We start from the raw sequence: 22,241 nt of genomic DNA, 5'->3' as shown, positions 1-22,241 counted from the left end.
TGTTTATTTTTTTGTGAATGTCAGATTTTTAGGTGTCCGGTAAGGAGAATAAAGAAGAAGTTTCTTGTGTATTGCTATATGAAAATATTGTGTTGACAAGTAGGGGCAAGTGAATGTGCAGATGATTTGGTTTCTGTGTTTTCTAATTTTAACTTCCTATAGAAAGTTATTGTTATGGGTCCGATTTGTCAAATTGAAAATCTTGACATTCCTCGACGTTTCAATGTCCCTAGAGTCGAAATAAAAGATTTTTAGAAAAATGTCTGTGCGTGCGTGTGAACGTACGTTCGTACGATTGAGAAAAAATCTAATTGACAGTTTTTTTATAAAAAAATAAAAACCCATGAAACCATTACTCAAAGTTTTTAAAAATTCATTTTCGACTCAAATATATTTTCAAAACTTTGAGATATTGGCTTTAAACTACTTTTTAATTTAAAAAAAAATATAGTTGTAATATTCTGAATAATTTTGAGAGAAATCAAATTGACAGTTTTTTTTACAAAAAATAAAAACCTAAACAAGAAAATTAATAAAATTTGGTAACATTTGATTTTCGACTCAATACAATTTTGAGAAAAATAGAACTGAAAGTTTAAAAAAAAAAACTTAAAACCTAACAAAAAAAAACAATTCCAAAACTTCGTAAAAATTTACTTTCGACTCAAATAGCTTTTCAAAATTAAAAATATTGTCTTCAACTCTTTTTTATTTCACAGAAAATATTGTTTTCGAACGGTAAAATTGTGTTAAAATGTATTTATACATCTTAACACAAATTTGATAGAAACTAACTAAATTTAGATAAATAAATACTGTTAAACACAACAGTTAAATGAAAATAACCGAACGCAATTTTTTTCAATCTAACAATGGACTAACGCTGGATAACTATGTAGTAAAGTTTACATTTATTCATAGAAAATTGACAATATTACTTAAGACCACAAATAAATATAGTTAGTGCCGTTAGTAAGGAACAATAACAAAAATAAAATAATAGAATACTGCTAAAATGTTGATATCTTCGTTTATTTAATAATAAAAGGAAAACATTTTATTAAATTAATTTTGTATAATGTGTTTTAGTGAAATTATCAATTGAATAACATTATTTTTATTAAAAAAATAAAGAATTGCTTCTTACTTACAATAACTTAGTCGAATAAAAGGTAAGTGAATGACGCACGGCAGCGTGCCCGTACCAACATCGCTCGCTGTCCGTCATAAATAAATTGGTTTTTGTTCAATATAATCGCGAGCAGTCAAATTAGTTTGCGGATTCCATTACTTAAATGATTAATGCATAATACCGAGAAAAAAAAATTGTTTTTTGAGGGAGAAGTCATTGAAATTTTCATTTGTTAACTAAAAAGTTAATTAACAATATGAAAATAAATAAATAATTTAAATTTGTATATATCTAATCAAAGTACATCTATTAAGTTTCCTGGAAGTTTCAATAAAATATCTTAAACAGATTTTTATTTATTAATTTTTAAATTAAAAGTCATACAAAATTTCATTAACAAAAAAAATGTTGTTAAAATAAAAATTTTCAAAAACTGTTCTGGGAATTAATTGTTCATAGTACATACTTCATGAACAAATATTCATACCTGAATTTAATAATCAAGTGGAAAAGGGGGGTCCACTTGACGTGATCTTATTCAAATCAGACAATACAAATCTACAGGAAGACCATTATTTGAACAAAAGACAGTACATACATATTTTATTTTTTGCTGCACAAAATCTACTAGTCAATTTTTGAGGAAGTTATCTTTTTGAATAAAAAAAATAAGATCAGTTCTTTGCAAACTAGAAAAAAATATTATTTTAATTGTTGACACATTATGTACAATGAGGTACATACATGTACATTGAACATATGTAGGTACCTCATCATCCAATTGACACGAGTCAACAACACTTCATTACGTTTAAAAACATATAAAACAGAAAAATGTATTTGTGGAGATTTTACAAAATTGAAGAAAAAGATGAATTTATAAAAAAAATCCACATGAATGCACGAAACTAGCATTTACATATCCGATTGTAAGAACTCGAGCTATAAAGACAACCTTGTCCTAGCTTTGTTTTTGTTTCTATTTCCAAAGACAACTGTAAATATTCTTTTTTTCTCGTCGTCGACAAGCGATCAACTCTCCTGCACCTATTTTCAACGCATTACCACCAGCCACACCACACCACAAAAAATCAAAATAAAACAGTTTTGTTTTCATTTGTGAAGAATGATCATGGTGTATTATGTGTTACTGTGCATTAGGATTATGAGAGGAAAAGAACATACAAAAATGATTTCAGATTTTTCCTTGCCTTAGTTTTCATTCATAGGAAAGAACATAGAGGAAATATATTATCTAGAGTCCCGACCGGTACCCGTCCTACCTGAAACACCCTCAAATTTTATTCGAGGTGAACTCTCCCAAATTCGAGGTGAACTCTCACAAATTCTCTATCGGTGAATACATGTGAGTGGAGAAAAAAAAGCAAAATGGGGGATTGGGCTAAAAAGAAACTTATGGAATTTTTGTGACCTGTCAAAAATGACAATCAATTTTGCAAAACAAAACAATGGGTTTCGGATTTTTAGAGTAAGTTTTTGTTAATTGTTTTGATTTTTAATATAATTTGATATTTTTCAGACCAAAATTCTTTATAATGAAGAGGGTATATACAAGTTCACTTCATTGAATAAAAATTAAGTCAAAATGCAGTGAAGGAGGTGCAACAATAATGGATTTATTTTATGCCAAAATGCAGGAAGCAATTTCCTTTAAGTAATTTGGAAAGCAAACCAAACAAGGCGCTGATTTGCAGGTAAGTTTTTTGTATATTATATTTCTCTTAACAAAATAATATCAATGTTTTTAACTACAGATACTGCCCATTGTTTTTGTATGTACTTCTCAACTGCAATAGCTGCCGCAGGTGTTGATGGCGGAGGTGTCACCATCAAAACCATTAGAAACAACACGACCAAGTCAATGATGCAAGTGGAAGTTTTGCCATGTAATAGTCGACCGCTGACGCCCTTCTCCATCAATTGTGTAAGTACGTATCGAAACATTCATACCGTAGTCAACTAGCTTAATCTTCATCTTCTAGGTGTAAAGAGTACTACCAGTCTGCAGTTCTGCAAGAGACGCAAACAAAACAAGAATACAATCGCAGGAAGACTCCAAAAAATGTCCAACCCTGACTGTAAGTGAGTTCAAATTTTAAATCTACAACGAATCCATTCATTTTGCTCCTAAGGATCGCACTGGCTTAACGGTGTCAATCATTCGAAAGCAAATGAGCTGGCCCGACAAGAATCCCCCAAGAAGCCAAACAGATTCAGATCAGTCTCTCGGCAGCTACTGACAATGTCGGCGAATTAAATCTATCGATTTTCACACAGGAAATCAACATCAAAAAAAGTAAGTCAACTTACATTTCAGATTTCCTTATATAATGAAAATTAATTTCTTTATAGTCACGACAATTCAGCAGCGTCATGGTCAACCTGCCGATCAACCATTCACAGTGAACAACCTCTATTCGTAGCAGAAGCGATCTCTGCGTTGTCGACAATGCGAACACAATGTCATCAAGCCGGAGTACCATCCAGGATCGATCAAGTATCGCATTCAATTGTTTGCTAACTACCATGTGCCAGACGTTCTGCTTGTGCGTTGTTAAAAGCCACTGAAGCCTGGCACGTCCACTGAATTGATCCTCAAGCTAACTAACCCAACGATGTACCATATGACCACAACCATTATGAAACTGCTAACCAAGGAAGAAGAACGGCGAATGATCGACTTCGAATAAAAGTTCAACGAAAGGAACCAAAGTAAAAAACAAAAAAAATCGAATTGGAAATTTTTATTCTATGTTGTTTCTCTTATTTTTTTTATAGATTCACCACTTGGAGAAAGTCCAATAACGTAACAATTAAATTGAACTTCACACCTGAAGAAGGATTGAAACCAGGCGATGATGTTACCCTTAGTTTCTTGATGAAATATACTTTTGTGAATACATACACACGCCCGAAAAGAAAGAATGTCAAAAACACGCATTATCATCGAAAGTTTTTGTAAAAGTTGGTCAAATTGAAGCCTAGATTTATTTCTATGTATATCTAGAAAATAATCTTTTTTGCAAAAAAATTGTTTATTTAATTGTTTATTTTTGATGCTGATTACGAATACGAACTTCGATTTTAGCTAAAAAACTATTTTCAACATAATTTTTGTCTATTTTCAATTTACTACAGGAACTTGATGTTTTAACCTAAGACTTCAAATTCGTAATAAAAAGTACGAAACAAATTTGAATACTGAGGAAAAATATTGTAGGTTCGAAAAAACATACATAACTCATTTTTTTTTTTGAAAAAAGCTATTTCATGAATTTAGATTAAAAAGTCTACATGTTTAATGATTTAAATAATTCCTCATCACAGAAAAGAATACAATATTAATATTAAGGACTTTTAACTAAAATGTGAATTTTAATTGCATAATCTAAACAAATTGTTTTTATTCATATACTCATCCTTGCCAACAAAAATGGAACATTAACCATTTTGAACGGATCGATTCAAAATCGAACACTATGAACAAAAGAAAACATAAGAAATTAACAACTTGAAAATCCAAGAAGTTAAACTGCAACAAAGCATTAACAGCACCAACAGTAAATAAATGAACGCTCATAGAGTGAACTATGCCTTCAACGAACCATTAACTCGAAGTGTTAGAGAAATTAATAACTTATCAAATAATATTGACTTTAATTTTCATATTAATAAAAATACCTTCAAATATATGTATGCTTAGTTTATTTTTTTTAACTTTACATTCTTAGTTTATAATATAATATTTTATATAAAACTTGTCATATTCATTAGTCTATTTGAGTATACTCTTAACTCTAATTGATGTAATAAATAAATAAAATACAAAACATATGAAAATGGGAACGGAACACGTAAGCTACATTTACTTTTGATTGATATAGAACCCTCCAGTTGTGATGATTCTGATCGCATCAGCTGAAAGAAGAATTTTAATTTTAAAATAAATTACCTCAAGCAAAAATTTAACACTTTTCACTTACTCTCTGTTGTAAAACATTTAGGTTTTAGTGCCAGATCAAGAATGGATAGTCCAGGCTCTGAAAAAATCTCAACGATCGGATTTCGTTGTAATTCAGTTCACCTAGTCCTTCAACATTTCCCTTATAGAGCGCCGCTGTGACTTTTTCGTATTGTTTTAGACATAACTCTGGAATGAGAAAAACTTAAATAGCTAAAAGAAGTGATTTATTTGTTTATTAAAAATCACCTCCATAGACTTGAAGCGTCACATCTTCTTTGTGCTTTTCTCTTCTCTGGTAATTTTTTGTGTTCTTCAATGAGAAATGCAATTTCTTCTTTGTGGGATAAAAGTGAACAACTTGAGAAGCTTCTCGACTTCAGAATCTGGCATTTTCAAAAAAAAAAACTGATAAAGAACAAATGGCGACATTTTTCTTCGTCCAGCCAAATACCATTGCCAGCAGATTTTTCGAACTTGTCTTCTCCTTCGTTGATCACTATTGGAAGTGCCAATCCAAATACTGATTTCTTTTTTTCTACTCTGCTGATAGTTCGTGGCCAGTCATTAAGTTACCCATTTGTTCACTGCCTCCCATTTGAAAGCGACAATTGTATTTCTGAAGCAAATGCAACAAGTCATAACCCTGGAAAATTTGTTATGTGAATTCGGTAAAGCTTATTCTAGCTGCACTATTAAGTCGCGACTGGACTGACGATATTGAGAGCAGTAATCCCATTCGAAATTGTCTTCCCATATTGGCAACAAAGTCCTCTACATTCAGATTTTCTTACCATGATGCATTGTTGACGACTCTAAAAAAAGATTATCAAAACGATTGAGTTTTTAAAGCGCATTAGGTTTCTATTATAGTTACCTAATTTGTCTCAATGACCGACAGCACTAGTTTATTTCGTTTTGTTTTGCCACTAGGATTACCGATAAGACCCGTATTCCAACTAACGCAATTGGATTGTGTCTTTCTCGATGCCATGCAGAAGTCCAATTATTACCAGGAGATTGCCAACGTTGGACTATCGGCAGCTTGATCAAAGCCGGCGTAGATTGTTTGTTGTTTACCTGTGAAAAGTTTTGCCATTTCCGGACTACCGTTTTAAGAAGAACAGAATATAATTCATTACGATTTCTTATAGTTTTTATAAACATACAAAACAATATACAACTTACCCAGCGGTGTCTGGAAAGAGATCCTGAAAGAATCCTCTATCAGCTAGAGCCAAGTTACGTAGGGAAATACTTCTTCGGATATGATGAAGTCACTTTTTAGATCGATGAATTAGTTGACTCTGGATCATTTTGTATAAAATTATTTATATAATATAGATAAAACAGTTAATCAGGAGTACTATTAACAACTTTGTTTTATTAATTTTCACTTTTGTTTTGATTTATTTGTTTTGATTTATTTAATTTAATTTTCGCTGTCAAAATACTTACCCCGCTGTTGATCTGTCAAAACTGGGTACAACTCAAATTGGGCCACGTTCGCATTGCAGTTCTGGGGTGCGCCTATACTTTCGGCATGATTTATTCTGTTTTTAGCTAAAATTTTCATACAAATCATAGAATTTGTTTGCCAAAAGCATTCAAATATTATTTTTAGCACAGTTTTCACTAAAAAGAAGTTGTAAAATTCATTTTTCTAAAAATATTGCATTCATTTTTCAATTTTTGAATTCAACGGATTTCTTTTTTGAACGTCTGAGTTCACCTCATAGTTTTTTCCCCCGCGGTCGAGCAATGTGGGCACAAATTCCATAACAACTACATTCATAATGGCTTGGTCCCATAAGAAATGCACGGGACCACTAACACATGCTTATCCTTATGGACAAAATCCTCCCAATTTAGCTTGTAGGCCGAAAGAGAGCAAACCCATTAAGTCGGGACTCTAGATAATATATTTCCTCTATGGGTGCGAGCGCAATTTTTTTTATTCAATTCCAATAAATGTTCGTTAATAAACGGCCCAAATATTTATTTTGCAGGTAATTAACCCTGCAGTCGTCGCGCGGATTACTATTGTAATCCACTCCTAGTGGTGGGGATTTCTCGTCTCTTTTAGTACTTACAGTTAAATACTTAGTAAAATAACAGTTTGTTATTATTCGAGGTGAACTCTCTCAAATTCGCTATCGGTGAGTGGTGAAAAAAAAAGCTTTAAAAAATCCAAAAATACTCCATTTAACAAGGTGAGAATCTCAGACTGTATATTAAATAAAATGAATTAGACCAAATACATAGTTAATGATTTATTAGTGCTGTATTTTGTTTACTTAAATTAATTGCGAACACAACATGCGCTGTTACTGGTTAAGGATGATTGGAAATGGACAAAAGAGTAACTCAATACTTTGTAAAACAATAAAACAGACAATTTTTTCAGGTGTAATTTGCTTAGAGCATTTTTCGACGACATTAGAAGTTCAGGTGGAAACAATAGGCGGGTGCCTCCGTATTTTTTTGTTTAGACAATGCTATGAGAATCATACTTGTGAAGTTCCATTGCCAACTTTAGCTAGTTCAGATTCCTCAATAATTGCAAGACCAAACTTTAGTTTTGTTTGTTGTAGAAATATTCCTGAAAATTTCTTTTTGAGGGATATTGTTACAATTAGAATTTTGTTAGTAGTTAGATTTTGGAATAAAAACATTCCTAAAATAATATTGGCTTACTCAAAATTTTTTTTCTACACAAACCTCTGCTTTATATCTGAAAACTATTGTTTATGTATATTTTCTTTTATGTTGTGCATTTATAAAATGTAATCTATGAAGTATTTATTATATTTAGAAAAACAAAAGTATATACGTAAAACTCATTATTTTTTTCATTATTAGCAGCACTTTTATTAAACATACCCTTCAAACAATAATGAGTAAACTTGAACTTTAGTAACTAAACATATTTAAGGAATGAATGAAAATCGTATTTTGCGTTTAACTGTGGGAATTCACTTGAAAAAACTTCTGTACGTCAACAATAAGCATTAATGTTGATCTATTGAATGAGTTGTGCATGAATTCAGACAATTTTATGACGTTTTCATTTTGTGATATATGTCAAAATTTTCATTTTATTTGCTCTGCATTTATTCAACAGGTTCGCTATAATCGTTCTGATTAGTTTTTTTTTTTAAAATTAGTGTTCCTTCGATGCATAGTTTTTTTGATAGCAAATAGGTATAATGATAATAAGATATTTTGCGATTATAACTTTTTTTTAAGTTTAATATTTATTGATCAAAAAGGAATTGAAAAATAGGTGCAAGCTTAAATCATTAAAAACAATCTATAAATACTTGGATTAGTTAAATTGATACAGATTTTAACCCTGCAGTCGTCGCGCACCAAAATGTTACACCAGTCGTCGCGTGGATTACATATGTAATCCATTTTAAAATTAGAATAAAACCTAAATGCTTTAATTTTTACAAATTTATTTTGGCTTAAAAATACTTTCGGCATGATTTATTCTATTTTTAGCTAAACTTTTCATAAAAATCATAGAATTTGTTTGCCAAAAGCAGTTAAATATTATTTTTAGCACTGTTTTCACTAAAAAGAAGTTGCAAAATTAATTTTTCTTAAAATGTTGTTTGTTGTTCATGCCGAAAGTATAGGCGCACCCCAGAACTGCAATGCGAACGTGGCCCAATTTGAGTTGTACCCAGTTTTGACAGATCAACAGCAAGGTATGTAAGTACTTTGACAACGAAAATTAAAAAGAAAACAAAATACAATTTCTGCGATTTAAATTTTAAATAAATCAAAACAAAAGTGAAAATAATAAAAACAAAGTTGTTAATAGTACTCCTGATTAACTGTTGTATCTATATTATATAAATAATTTCATACAAAATGATCCAGAGTCAACTATTTCATCGATCTAAAAAGTGTCTTCATCATATCCGAAGAAGTATTTCCCGACGTAACTTAGCTCTAGCTGATAGAGGATTTTTTCAGGATCTCTTTCCAGACACCGCTGGGTAAGTTGTATATTGTTTTGTATGTTTATAAAAACTATAAGAAATCGTAATGAATTATATTCTGTTCTTCTTAAAACGGTAGTCCGGAAATGACAAAACTTTTCACAAGGAAACAACAAACAATCTACTCCGGCTTTGATCCAGCTGCCGATAGTCTACACGTTGGCAATCTCCTGGTAATAATTGGACTTCTGCATGGAATCGAGAAAGACACAATCCAATTGCGTTAGTTGGAAAAGCTACGGGTCTTATCGGTGATCCTAGTGGCAAAACAAAAACAGAACAAAATAAACTAGGATCGTAGGTCGTTGAGACAAATTAATTGCTATAGAAAAACACCTTAATAGAATATTCAAGAATCATCAGGATGGACTTTAGGGCACAAGTAAAAACATAAATGACCTATCTCCTATTAGGTAACTATAATAGAAACCTAATACGCTTTAAAAACTCAATCGTTTTGATAATATTTCTTTCAGAGTCGTCAACAATGCATCATGGTACGAAAATCTGAATGTAGTGGACTTTGTTGCCAATATGAATGGGATCAATGCCCTCAATATCGTCAGTCCAGTCGCGACTTGATAGTGCAGCTGGAATGAGCTTTACCGAATTCACATATCAAATTTGCCAATCTTATGACTGGTTGCATTTGCTTAGGAAATACAATTGTCGCTTTCAAATGGGAAGCAGTGAACAAATGTGTAACTTAATGACTGGCCACGAACTATCAGCAGAGAAGAAAAAAAGAAATCATTATTTGGATTGCCACTTCCTCTTGTGACCAACGAAAGAGAAGACAAGTTCGGAAAATCTGCTGGCAATAGTATTTGGCTGGACGAAGAAAAAATGTCGCCATTTGTTCTTTATCAGTTCTTTTTTAAAATGCCAGATCCTGAAGTCGAGAAGCTTCTCAAGTTGTTCACTTTTATCCCACTAGATGAAATTGCATTTCTCATTGAAGAACACAAAAAATTACCAGAGAAGAGAAAAGCACAAAGAAGATGTGACGCTCTAGTCCATGGACGTGATTTTTAATAAACAAATAAATCACTTCTTTTAGCTATTTAAGTTTTTTCTCATTCCAGAGGTACGTCAAAACAAGACGAAAAAGTCACAGAGGCGCTCTATAAGGGAAATGTTGAAGGACTAGGTGAACTGAATTACAACGAAATCCGATCCTTGAGATTTTATCAGAGCCTGGAGTATCCATTCTTGATCTGGCACTAAAAGCTAAATGTTTTACAACAGAGAGTAAGTGAAAAGTGTTATATTTTTGCTTGAGGTAATTTATTTTAAAATTAAAAATCTTCTTTCAGCTGATATAATGAGAATCATTACAGCTGGAGGATTCTATATCAAGCAAAAGCAAGGATGCAAGGATGAGTATATGAATAAAAACAAATTGTTTAGCTTATATCCATATTAAATTTTACATTAATTAAAAGTCATTAATAATAATATTGTATTCTTTTTTGTGATAACAAAAAATAATTTTAATCGTTAAACATGTAGACTTCCTGGTTTATATTTTAGTAAAGGTGTAATTTAGCAATTTAATTTATTTATTAAATTAAATCAAAAACTAATAAAGACTTGTTTTATTTCGTTATTAATATGCTATTCTATAGATAAAAAAAATAATAAAGATATTCGAAGTAGAAGAGAAACTACAAGGCTTTTTAGTTTCGACCCGAGAGACCCTGCGCTGGTATACGTATTATTTTTTTGACGCGGGTATAGAAAGGTTAAAATCATAAGAGTTACAATTAAGGTTTTTTAAAACTTGAGGTAGAATCAAATGAAGACTCATGAGTCTGTTGACCACATAAAATCGCGAACACAGGAACATGATAAACCAAAACATCAGAAGAATCAGAAGTTTGAAACGTGAATAATTAGATAAACGAACAAACAAAAACCAGTGCAAAATTTATATGGGTTAAATGGGCGGGTAAAAATTCCAACGAACATTTTAGTTATGTAGGTCCCCTGAAGCAATAAGCACCAACATCTTTGAATTCAAAACAAATTACTTTATTATTAAAGTAAAGTAAATCATAAATAATTTTGAATAAAAATAATCCTAGTCAGCAAAAAAACAGTAGAATATACAATATATACAAAATTACACTATAGCTCAAAATAAATAAACAAGTTGTTTGCAAAAAAAGATTATTTTCTAGATATACGTAGAAATAAATCTAGGCTTCAATTTGACCAACTTTTACAAAGACTTTCGATGATAATGTTTCAGTCCTTCTTCAGGTGTGAAGTTCAATTCGATTGTTACTTTATTGAACTTTCTCCAAGTGGTGAATCTATAAAAAAAATAAGAGAAACAACATAGAATAAGAATTTATAATTTGATTTTTTTGTTATTTACTTTGGTTCCTTCGTTCAACTTTTATTCGAAGTCGATCATTCACCGTTCCTCTTCCTTGGTTGGCAGTTTCATAATGGTTGTGGTCATATGGTACATCGTTGGGTTAGTTAGCTTGAGGATCAATTCACTGGACGTGCCAGGCTTCAGTGGCTTTTCACAACGCACAAGCAGAACGTGGGGCACATGTTAGTTAGCAAACAATTGAATGCGATCCTTGATCGATCCTGGGATGGTACTCCGGCTTGATGACATTGTGTTCGCATTGTCCACAACGCAGAGATCTCTTGACACACACACACTTTCTCTGCGGATTGAGGTTATTCACGCTGAATTGTCGTGACTATAAAGAAATAAATTTTCATTATACAAGGAAATCTGAAATGGAAGTTGACTTACTTTTTTTGATGTTGATTTTCTGTGTGAAATTCGATGGATTCAACTCGCCGACATCGTTAGTAGCTGCCGAGAGACTGATCTGAATCTGTTTGGCTTCTTGGGGATTCTTGTCGGGCCAGCTCATTTGCCTCCGAATGATTACCACCGTTAAGCTAGTGCGATCCTTAGGAGCAAAATGAATGGATTCGTTGTACTGGTCGGGACTCTAGACTCTAGATAATATATTTCCTCTATGGTATAGAGCGTACATAAAGTTATGTAATCTCTATAATACCTCTAAGCGCAAAAATGCTATTTATAAAACTTATGCAAGGTTGCATAGTCCCATAATAAGCTAAACGCGTTTTGAGGTTGAATAGAGCCTACATAAGGAAATTATTGTTATTATTATTTTACCAACTCCGAGAAGTCGGAAAGTTTATAAAAAAAGGTTCCCAATGAGCAAACGAAGAATTTAAAAAAAATATACATTTAACAATTGAAATTATCCGTTCGGATCGCAGCAGCGACAATAGAGGAGGCCACATCCCCATAGATATCCAAGTAAGCAGAATCAGACAACGATTTGATGATAGAGAGTTCAATGGTCGTCTGCTCGGGGATGGTGTACGAGGCCTTTTTGTTTTCGATTCCATTTTTGCACAACACAAATTTCTATATTTTGTTTGTTATGACAAACAGCAGATTTGATAGACAGATAAATGCAATAGATTGCTCCATTTTTGTACTTTTTTTGACATAAGCATTGTATAACTAAAATGTATAGCGGAATTTTTTATAAATGAGAGCAATGTTACATAGAGCCTACATAAATCCTTATGCGCTGTATAACTATTCATCTGTTTAGCGAATTCTATTAAATAAGACTGATAATGAATTTGTCATTAATTTAATCCTCAGATAAAGAAGAAACCAAGGAGAATGTTGCAACCAACAGGGAAAGTGGAATCTGCAGAGAAGGAAGCTACCAACGCTGACATATTATTTATTCTGGTGCGAAAAAATACAATGCTAGGTAAGTGCGTTCATCAAGTTAATTTTAAACTCAAGGTATATGAATATTATTTCGTAGTTTTTTTTAGTTAAAATTACGATTGTCAACAAGATTTTGTTTCTGGCAATTAAATCGCTTTATTCCGATGGCTTCTTATGCCTCATTTTTAACCCGACTCTACTGTAGGAATGAGATTAGAGCGAAGGGATCGATAATGTAGAAGACTGAAAAGCTTTTCAATGAAACCGGTTTGACATGCTTTATTTGTCGAGAAGGATATACATATGTACATGTCGAAAATGTGGCTATGAAGTTGAGGGATCACTTTATTTGTTGACATTTTCCATAGCCATTCATAGCCAAGCCAATTGGATCAAATACAAGCTAAATAAATTGAAGCATATGATAACAATAGCACAGGTACATCATGTGTTTTTTTTTTTTTTAATTCATTTTTATTAATTCATTCTTAACCTATCTTAAAGCTAGACAAAAATTCATAAAACTAGCCTAATTATCCATAACTTACAACTAACTTAATGGTCCCATACGGACACTCTAAGTTAAACTATAACACTAACTACTAATGCCTTTCGGCCCTAAGATCTATTTTAACTTCAATTCAATTTTATTTATTATTGTATTAATTAGAAAATTTAAAAAAAAACTAATATAAATATCCTTTTTATTTTTGCTTAAAAACTACTTAAATAAGGTCCCTAATATAAAACTTAAAACTAACTTAAACTTCCTATTCTACCTATAAAGTACTTAAAACTAGAACAACCACAGCAGCAAATCTAACGTTTTTTGTTTTTATATTTCACTGTCTTTTTTTGTATGTTTTTTTAAATTTTTTTTTTGTTTTTTTTTTTTTATATTCCATGTATTTTTTTTTTTCTTTTTCCTTTTTTTTTTTTGTATTTTTGTATTTTTTTATTTTTTTTGTATTTTTTTTTGTGCCACCATGCCTATTCTACTTAAAACTAAACCCTAAACCTATAAAACAAGTATGTAAGCCGGCCAAGGCTTAAACCCCATCCCGACTACCCACTATCAAGTGCCGATTGAAGCCACCAAAACTGGTTCTCCTGCTTCACCCTATCAGTTCGGTCCCGCTCGGACACAGCCCTACTGAACCGAAAGAGCTCTGCTCCACCTTGTGCCATGACGTCCCGATTGTACAGGAGTCGCCTATCCACGGTTCTTCGTCTGACGTGGTAATTTAACGGAACTGCCAATCTATCCTGTATCAGACCGCATTTATTTAAAAGAGGAATGCCTCTGGTGGAATGAAGCCGCTCAAGCGTGCACTTTCAAAATACTCGTCGTTCGGATAGAACGCCCCGAAAATTAAATTGTTGGTCGAAGACAGAGCTCTTGCAATGTGACCTCGAACGAGTTTTATCACGAAATTGTCAATTCTGTTGATTCGAGCCCCGTTGTATAGGACCTCGTTGGAATAGTAATGCACATAAGAAGATTCGGCTGTTCGATATAAGCCGGTACAGCGTCGTAAACACTGCCGCTCGAACACCCGAAACTTCTCCATCTGGGAAGGGGCAACGTTGAACCACACAGGACAACCATAAACAATCATTGGCCGTATGAGGGCCATGTAGCAAATTACCTTCACTCTGGGGTCAAGCCGACTGCTAAAAAACAGCCGTTTCGTCAGAGCGAAGACTCCTCTAGCCCTGGTCAGAGCAGCATTTATATGTCTGTCGAAATATAAATACTGATCTAACCAGATACCGAGGTACTTCACAACACTTTTGCTCGCTAATGGCTGCCCATGAAGATCAACGATGACCATCTTGCGCCAATTCTTGCACGTATCCCTCGTGGCCCTAGCCAACGGAGTCCGGAACAGAATTGTCTCTGACTTCTGGACATTTATTTTCAGTTTCCATTCGTCGTCGCAATATCGCTGAATCTTGTCGAAATCACGCTGAAAGAGAATTCTAATAACCTCAACCTTTCGGGCCGTTCTGTACGCAATTAGATCGTCGGCGTAAGCAATTGCCTTTGTAAGACTACCTATCAGATCGCTGGTGTAAATGCTGAAAAGAATCGGCGAATTCACCGCTCCCTATTGAAGACCTTTTTTAATTGAGAATGTTGTGGTAGAAGTTACATTGCCACTTTTGACAACAAACTTTCTACCGTTAAGCATATCATAAAGTATATACAACAATGGCTTGTTTATGCCAAGCCTGCTCAGTTTTAGGTAAAGACCCTCTAACCATACGGTGTCAAAGGCCTTTTCCAAATCAACCAGAACAGCACCTGTGCATTGTTGTTTTGATTTATTCCATTGGATATCAGAAACGAGTTTAGACGCAGCATGAATTGTGTCATGACCCGCCTTGAACCCGAACTGTTTATCCGGAATTATTTTGTTGTCCGCAGCCCACTTAGTCAGAGCCCTATTAATGATTTTTTCGAAAATTTTGCTGATGCTTCGGACTTATCGACCGAAGATTTGACGGGTTGGAGTTGTCCCTTCCCTTTTTCGGTAGAGGATGAACCACAGCAGTCTTCCAATGCACTGGATAATATGCATTATTCAGTGCATTGTTGAAGAGTGTGGTGTAAATGTCAATTGCTTCCGTCGGTAAATGTGTTAGTACAACGTTGGATATACCGTCGACACCTGCTGACTTTTTATTTTTTATTGAATTAAGATGAGCTGAAGCTCAACCTTCGTCACTAACAAGGGACTTTCTCCCGTTTGCTCGGCGATTATGGCATTTGCCAAGGAATCGTCATTGAACCGCATGAAACCGCTGTTCTCAGATCGCCATTGTGTCATATCATTTCGAAGGTAAAAGTGATTAAGTAGGGCTCTGTTTTCCAGGTCGTGGTTGGGGCGAATGCTTACATTCACCTTGTACGCTTGCTGGAAGGCAGATCCCACCACCTCCACTTTTTCCTTCGGATCTTCAATTATGTAAAAGTCATCGTCAAAGATGGCTTCCTCATGAGTACGTCTCTGTTCTCTTCAGTTCTTTGGAGTTTAAGACACGGAAGGTCATTATCGTTTTTTTTCCTGAATATCTTGTTGATTTTGGGGAACATACTAGGGTCACTCGAATTAACTGACCGGATCTTGCGGTCCCAGTAATTGTTAATTGATAACCTGTAGTTCTCCTTAGTCAACAGATTGACATTTTTTATTGACGACTTCAGTGTCCTAACCTCCAAGTCGCGTGGGTCTGTAAGTCGTCTGTACAAGTTTTTGAGTCTTGTCAGTAAGCCACTCTTGTGCCTACGTAGTGCGTCAATTGTCGCGTTTCTGTAAGCGTCCATTTGGTCCCGTTCTTTGTACTTTGGGATTGTCCGTTCCATAGTTCGTTTTATTGTTTGGTCCATCTGTTGTAAGTGTTGGTCAATTTCTGTATTTGTCAGGTTTCTGTTGTTTGGTGGGGCTATGTCACTCGAACGAAGTTCTCTCGCTAGGGCATTGGTGAAACGAGGCCAACGCATCTTACTGTAATTGTAAGAGTGCGTTGCAACGTATTCCTCCAACTCCACGCGTTCGCTCGGAATCTGCATTACAGCAGCCAGTCCACAGTGATGACTGTCGTACTCGACTGTCTGTAAGCAGTTTCGCGGGTGATTACCCACTTTGTCTGTAACTGTCAGTCTGGTGTCGTACAGCAAAAGGTCCAGAAAGGAGCCGCTTCTTGGATACGATGGCCTTTCAGTAGCCAGCAGGTCGACGCCATATTCAACGCTGTAAAGATTCATCAAATTAAAAAGATGATTACCTCTGGGATTACTATGTTGATTTCCCCAATCTTCATGTTTTGCGTTCAAATCACCGGCCAAGATGAAATAGTTTTCTTCCAAGCTCAGTTTCAGTTCCCTAAAAAGAATCTCGAGTTCTGAAGCAAAGTAAGTAACCTGCGGAGCTCCAGCCGCATAAGCCGCAATCATATACATTCGCTTCCCTTGAGTGAGAGAGATGCATACAACGCAAACTTCTAGCGTCTTGAGCTTTCGCAATTCATTGTTGTGTATGACTTTATAATTAATGCCTTTTCGTATAAAGAGAGCGACACCACCCCCTTGAGTGGAGTCGGGCTGGTCTCTTCTTACGATATTGTAATTTTTATGAGTCAATTTGTGTTTGTGGTTAAGCTTAGTTTCGCTAGCCATAAACACATCGGGACTGTAGTCTGTCAACAATTGGAACATATTGGCTCTTCGTTCAATCCTAATCAGTGAATTTACATTCACAGCTAGGACTTTAAGGCGCGTCTCCGGCAGCGCGCCCATTATGGTCTAAATTGCGCCAGGCCAGGCAACAAAGAGTAGAGATGATCTACCCTTTTGCCTTGCTCCTTTATCTGGCTTTGCAGTCGTGTTAGTTGACCTTGAATGCTCAACAACAAGGCTACAATGTCAGGCTGCACCTCTGGTGCCTTAGGCGCAGGGGCCTTTGGGGCAACCGTTGGTGAAGCCTGTCTCGTGTTTCCACTCCCTGACACCATTTGGGCGTAAGAGAATTTGGGATCCACGAATTTTTTTATTGGAGCCTGTCGAACTGTTCGACTTCTTTCGGCTTTTTGACTGGCCTGTTTTTGTTTAATTTCTTGGACCTTAGGGCAACCCCTAAAACTAGCCGGGTGCCCTTGGTTTCCACAAAGGACACACTTGAGCAGGGTCAAATCCTCAACCCGCTCATTCCCCAGCTTGCACTCTCCTTCTTTGTGGGTTTCTCCGCACCTCACACAACGCAACTGCATATTGCAGTTGGCATTGGCATGGCCAAACCTCTGGCACTTCGTACATTGTAGAATGTCGTCGTGCCTTTTTAATGTCTCCCAGCGTACAGCTTGATTGTCGAGAGATTTGATTTCCTTGACACTATTAAAACTGCTTTGGGGCGATAATGTTACGATTAACATTGGCAGCCTATAACCCCCTCGTCTGGACTTCACCGTAGTGAAAGGCTTGACCCCGATAAAATCGAGATCGTCACTAGCTTTTTGGCGGAGCTCAGCTAAGAGCTCCTCCGGTTCTGTGCAGGAACTTATGCCCTTCAGAAGGACCGTCTTAAATTTCTCACATTTGGGCGTGTAGCTGAAGAACTCAGCTGTGGCCTCTTTTAATAACTCTTTCACTAGCTTGTATTCGGCCAGTGAGAAGCACTGCACCGAATACCGCTTTTCTTTTTCGTTCAAAATATTCAGTAAAAAATTCCCCTTAGTGGCCGACTTACATACCTGTTTCAAGTCCTGTAGGTCAACCTGATAGGTTCTAATTGGTGGCACCTTCTCCTTGGGCTGTGGTTGTTTCTGGTGTTGCTGCTGCTGTTTTTGCTGTTGCTGTTTCGGCTGCTGCTGTTTCGGTTGCTGCTGTTGCTGTTTCTGCTGCTGTTGTTTTAGCTGTTGTTGTTGCTGCTGTTTGGCCTTAGCCGACGTCGATGGGCCCTCAGCAATTGGGCCTGTCGCTGCTGCTGGCTTCTTTTTATTTTGCTCCGCTCCTGTGTTTTTGGGAGCGGGCTTGGGTGGTGGTTGTTTTTGCTGCTGTGGTTGTTGTTTTTGCTGATGTTGTTTTTGTTGCAGTTGGCGTTGCGCTGCCACTTGCTGCCGGCGCGCTTCCTGCTTAAGCTTAAGTTGACTGAGGAGTGGCTCTATTTCCTCCTTTATTTTTTTCAGGCTGTCTTCAAATTTACTGATGGCGGCCTGTTTAGTTTGCAGTGCCTCCATCAGTTGCTTTTCTTCTTGGAGGATTTGGTCCACCTCCCCCTCCAACGATTTATTTTTGGCGGTTCTGTCTCCGATAGGATCTTGTTCCTATATTTCGGAGACCTAAACTGCCCTTCTCCACCCTCTGAGACGTAATTTGGGCTCCCAGAGTCGTCACTCTCTGATGTTTCGTGCTCTGACGTCACACCTTTCGTTTTTTCTTCCATTTTTTTTTTATTTGCGGTCCGCTTGGCTGGATTAGTACGTTTTACCAAATTGGGAGATTGCCTTTTTCTCTTAACTATTGCCCACTGGTCAGTTGAATGGTCCGATTGTGTTTCGGTAATTTTTTGTACCGCTGCTTGCACCACAGTAACATCACCTGATGTATTGGCAGAGGTATCTTTCGATTCCCCTGCTTTCCTCTTCCTCTCCATTTGCTTTTTTTCACAATCAATAAAATCTACGATTGCACGATTGTGAAAAAAAGCTTCAATATTTTTTGTGCGCTCCGCCCGGGATTCGAACCCACGACCCTTGGAGTTGTGTTCGGACGCCACTTTTTTTTTTTTTTTTTATAATTCATTTTTATTAATTCATTCTTAAACCTATCTTAAAGCTAGACAAAAATTCATAAAACTAGCCTAATTATCCATAACTTACAACTAACTTAATGGTCCCATACGGACACTCTAAGTTAAACTATAACACTTAATACTAATGCCTTTCGGCCCTAAGATCTATTTTACTTCATTTAAATTTTATTTCATTTATTTTTGTATTTATTAGAAAATTTAAACAAAAAACTAATATCAATATCCTTTTTTTATTTATTTTTACTTACAAACTACTTAAAGTTAGGTCCTTAAATAAAACTTAAAACTAACTTAAACTACCTATTCTACCTATAAACTACTTAAAACTAGAACAACCACAGCAGCAAATCTAACGTTTTCGTTATTATATTTTATTGTCTTTTTTGTACGTTTTTTAATTTTTTTTGTATTTTTTTGTTTTTGTTTTTTTTTTTTATATTCCATGTTTTTTTTTTTTTTTAATTTCTTTAGTTTTTTTTTTTTTTTTTTTTGTATTTTTTTTTTTTGTGCCACCATGCCTATTCTACTTAAAACTAAACCCTAAAACTATAAAACAAGTATGTAAGCCGGCCAAGGCTTAAAACCCCATCCCGACTACCCACTATCAAGTGCCGATTGAAGCCACCAAAACTGGTTCTCCTGCTTCACCCTATCAGTTCGGTCCCGTTCGGACACAGCCCTACTGAACCGAAGGAGCTCTGCTCCGCCTTGTGCCATGACGTCCCGATTGTACAGGAGTCGCCTATCCACGGTTCTTCGTCTGACGTGGTAGATTAACGCCACGTTCGGACGCCACCTCCACTAGGCTACCGAGTAGTTGTTGAAACTGTGGCTTACTGCCTTCTTAAAAGGAAAACCTTACAAATGCACTTTTTTAATTTAAAATTAACTATTTATCACTTCGAAACACTTGCTATCGCTTTGGAAGTCAAAGATCGACTGGTACATCATGTGTCACCATCTGTGCAATGCAAATCACTTATTTCAGCAATCGACCGACTATCGAAGGATTGTAGTGTGTACAAGCCATTGACAAATCGTTCTTTTTTAATATATTCGCAGGCAATACAATTTTGCAAAAAAAAAATACAGAGGAATATCTTGTACATGCTTTGCAGAATTCTGTGATGTAAAAGGTAAGGATATTTATATAAATAATAAAGTAAGAACCATACTAATTTTTTCTCTTTTTAATTGTAGGTCTCTTGAAGTTTATTAAAATGCCTTCCAATTGATGATGTATAGCTGTCGATGCCGTCAACATCTTGAATTCAAACCTCGAAAATTACTCCATCAATTTAGGTTTTTGAGATATTTTAAATAAGTTTTTTTTAGTAGTTTTTTTTTCAAAAATATATTTAATGATTATCCAAATCTACTACATATGTATATGTTTTTTTAATATTCCATTTGCAAATGTTTGCTATATCCTATTACGAATTTGTAGTCTTAAGATTACAACATAGAGTTCTTTTAATATATTGAACAAAAAAACAATACAAAAATAATGGTAAAAGCTAGAATACCTTAGTTTGACTTCATGGACATAGCTAAAATTGGGTTCGGATTCGTAATCAGCATCAAAAATTAAACAAACTATTTAAAAACATAAAAAAATACAATTATTTTTTTTTTTCAAAACTTCAGTTAGAGTTAAATGAAGACTTTGAGTCTTTCATAACTAATAAGATATATCCGGTTTTGGATATCTCTAGATGAAGAGAAAACATTTCTGACTAATGCTGTCGACCACCTGAAATCACGAAACCAAAACATTATAATAGGATTAAAAATATTAAGTTTTTAATTTTCTTGAATTAAACATTATGCATGCCTCAATAAAAAAATAAAATCTACTTAAAACAGCTTATTATTTTATTATTTGCTAAAAACGCAACAAAAATAAACAATTCACTATAATATTTCACCTGAACAGATGAAATTTGTTAAAACCAAAAAGAATGTTTTTCTTGGAAAAAAGCACATTGAATTTAGACCAAAAAGTTGCTTCTAAACTGGCATTCGGTTCAGCTACCTCTTCGTCTGTATCAGCATCAACCAACAAGTGTCCGTATAATCCTTTAGTGGCAGCGAAATAGTGACACATTTGGCACGTAACCCTGAATTTAGACCTAAAAGACCAATTTAAAGTGAGTTTATCACGACATTAATCTTTTGATTCGCACTTACACAACTGATCTCCGTTCACTGTTGTACTTTGTTGCCACTGCAAGAGTTGTTTTTTTTTTAACGGCTTTCATTGTATTTCTTGGCAGCTGATGAATAGGCCAAGCATGTTGGAAGCCCTAAAGAATCATAATTTAAAATATTCCTGTTTGGATCACACAGAAGTTAATTCACTAACCTGAATTGCCTGACTACTCCGCAGTTGCTGTTACTTCTGTTGAGTCGTTCCAGCATCAACACTCAGCCGCTGGGAGAAGGGCGTTGGCGTTCGACTTATAAATGTCAAAGCTTCTATTTGCACCATTGACTTGGTGGTGTTGTTGCATCGCATGCATTTGCCTATTGGTAGCAAGGTGACAGCTTAACCGTCAACGCCTGCGGCAGCTATGGCCGTTGAGGTATACACACAACACATTCAGCAGCGTCTGTCGTTAAAAACAGTAATATTCACCCTAAAGTAGTATTCACATGAGCGCTACCAACGAACGACGAATGAATTACAAAATGTGAGTTTATATACTTTTGAAGACATATTTCCACACAAATTCTTAAAAAAACGATAGCAATATAATTTCTATTTGATTTATGATACATACTTTTATTTTACATTATAATGTATTAATAAATTTGAGAAAACAAATTTATTCGTCGCAAAAAAAATTATAGTCGATACGAACTGTCAAACTTTATTCGCGTTCCACATTATCCACACTTGCAACGAATAAAATAATCGCGCGTACTTAACCTAAAAAATCATTCTTGTTTTGGTTTCGGTGGTGTATGGTGTTCGGCTGTGGCTTCATTCGCGACGAGTTAAAAACTCTCATGTGAAAGAAACGTCAACATTGACGAATATTCG

General features: G+C 34.9%; 3 long non-coding RNA genes and 1 pseudogene across 9 annotated transcripts; 2 read left to right on the top strand and 2 right to left on the bottom strand.

Moving 5' to 3' along the window:
- Positions 1 to 1,719: 1,719 nt before the first annotated feature.
- Positions 1,720 to 4,748, top strand: LOC129951139 (uncharacterized). Of its 6 annotated transcripts, none has more exons than XR_008782139.1 (5): positions 1,720 to 2,621; positions 2,673 to 3,077; positions 3,136 to 3,449; positions 3,506 to 3,865; positions 3,932 to 4,748. It is a non-coding gene; the product is annotated as an uncharacterized LOC129951139 (long non-coding RNA). The 6 variants fall into 6 exon arrangements; XR_008782140.1 differs by having other exon boundaries at positions 1,722 to 2,847; positions 2,908 to 3,077; positions 3,932 to 4,747; XR_008782142.1 differs by having other exon boundaries at positions 1,723 to 3,081; positions 3,136 to 3,231; positions 3,286 to 3,449; positions 3,932 to 4,746.
- A 164-nt stretch (positions 4,749 to 4,912) lies between these two features.
- Positions 4,913 to 7,043, bottom strand: LOC129951331 (uncharacterized). 2 transcript variants are annotated; one of them, XR_008782172.1, is made up of 6 exons: positions 6,303 to 7,043; positions 5,992 to 6,220; positions 5,569 to 5,929; positions 5,364 to 5,500; positions 5,137 to 5,303; positions 4,913 to 5,071 (listed from the first exon to the last, which is right to left on the bottom strand). It is a non-coding gene; the product is annotated as an uncharacterized LOC129951331 (long non-coding RNA). The 2 variants fall into 2 exon arrangements; XR_008782171.1 differs by having other exon boundaries at positions 5,364 to 5,929.
- Positions 7,044 to 8,856: 1,813 nt separating this feature from the next.
- Positions 8,857 to 10,677, top strand: LOC129950601 (tyrosine--tRNA ligase, mitochondrial-like; annotated as a pseudogene).
- Positions 10,678 to 21,117: 10,440 nt separating this feature from the next.
- On the bottom strand, positions 21,118 to 21,753 carry LOC129952847 (uncharacterized). The gene is made up of 3 exons (XR_008782400.1): positions 21,561 to 21,753; positions 21,386 to 21,501; positions 21,118 to 21,327 (listed from the first exon to the last, which is right to left on the bottom strand). It is a non-coding gene; the product is annotated as an uncharacterized LOC129952847 (long non-coding RNA).
- Between the last annotated feature and the right edge of the window lie 488 nt (positions 21,754 to 22,241).

The sequence above is a fragment of the Eupeodes corollae genome, chromosome 3 (genome assembly GCF_945859685.1).
Source record: "Eupeodes corollae chromosome 3, idEupCoro1.1, whole genome shotgun sequence".
Lineage (NCBI taxonomy): Eukaryota > Metazoa > Arthropoda > Insecta > Diptera > Syrphidae > Eupeodes > Eupeodes corollae.
The sequence above is the reverse complement of the archived record's forward strand: the minus strand, read 5'-3'. Positions and strand labels throughout refer to the sequence as shown.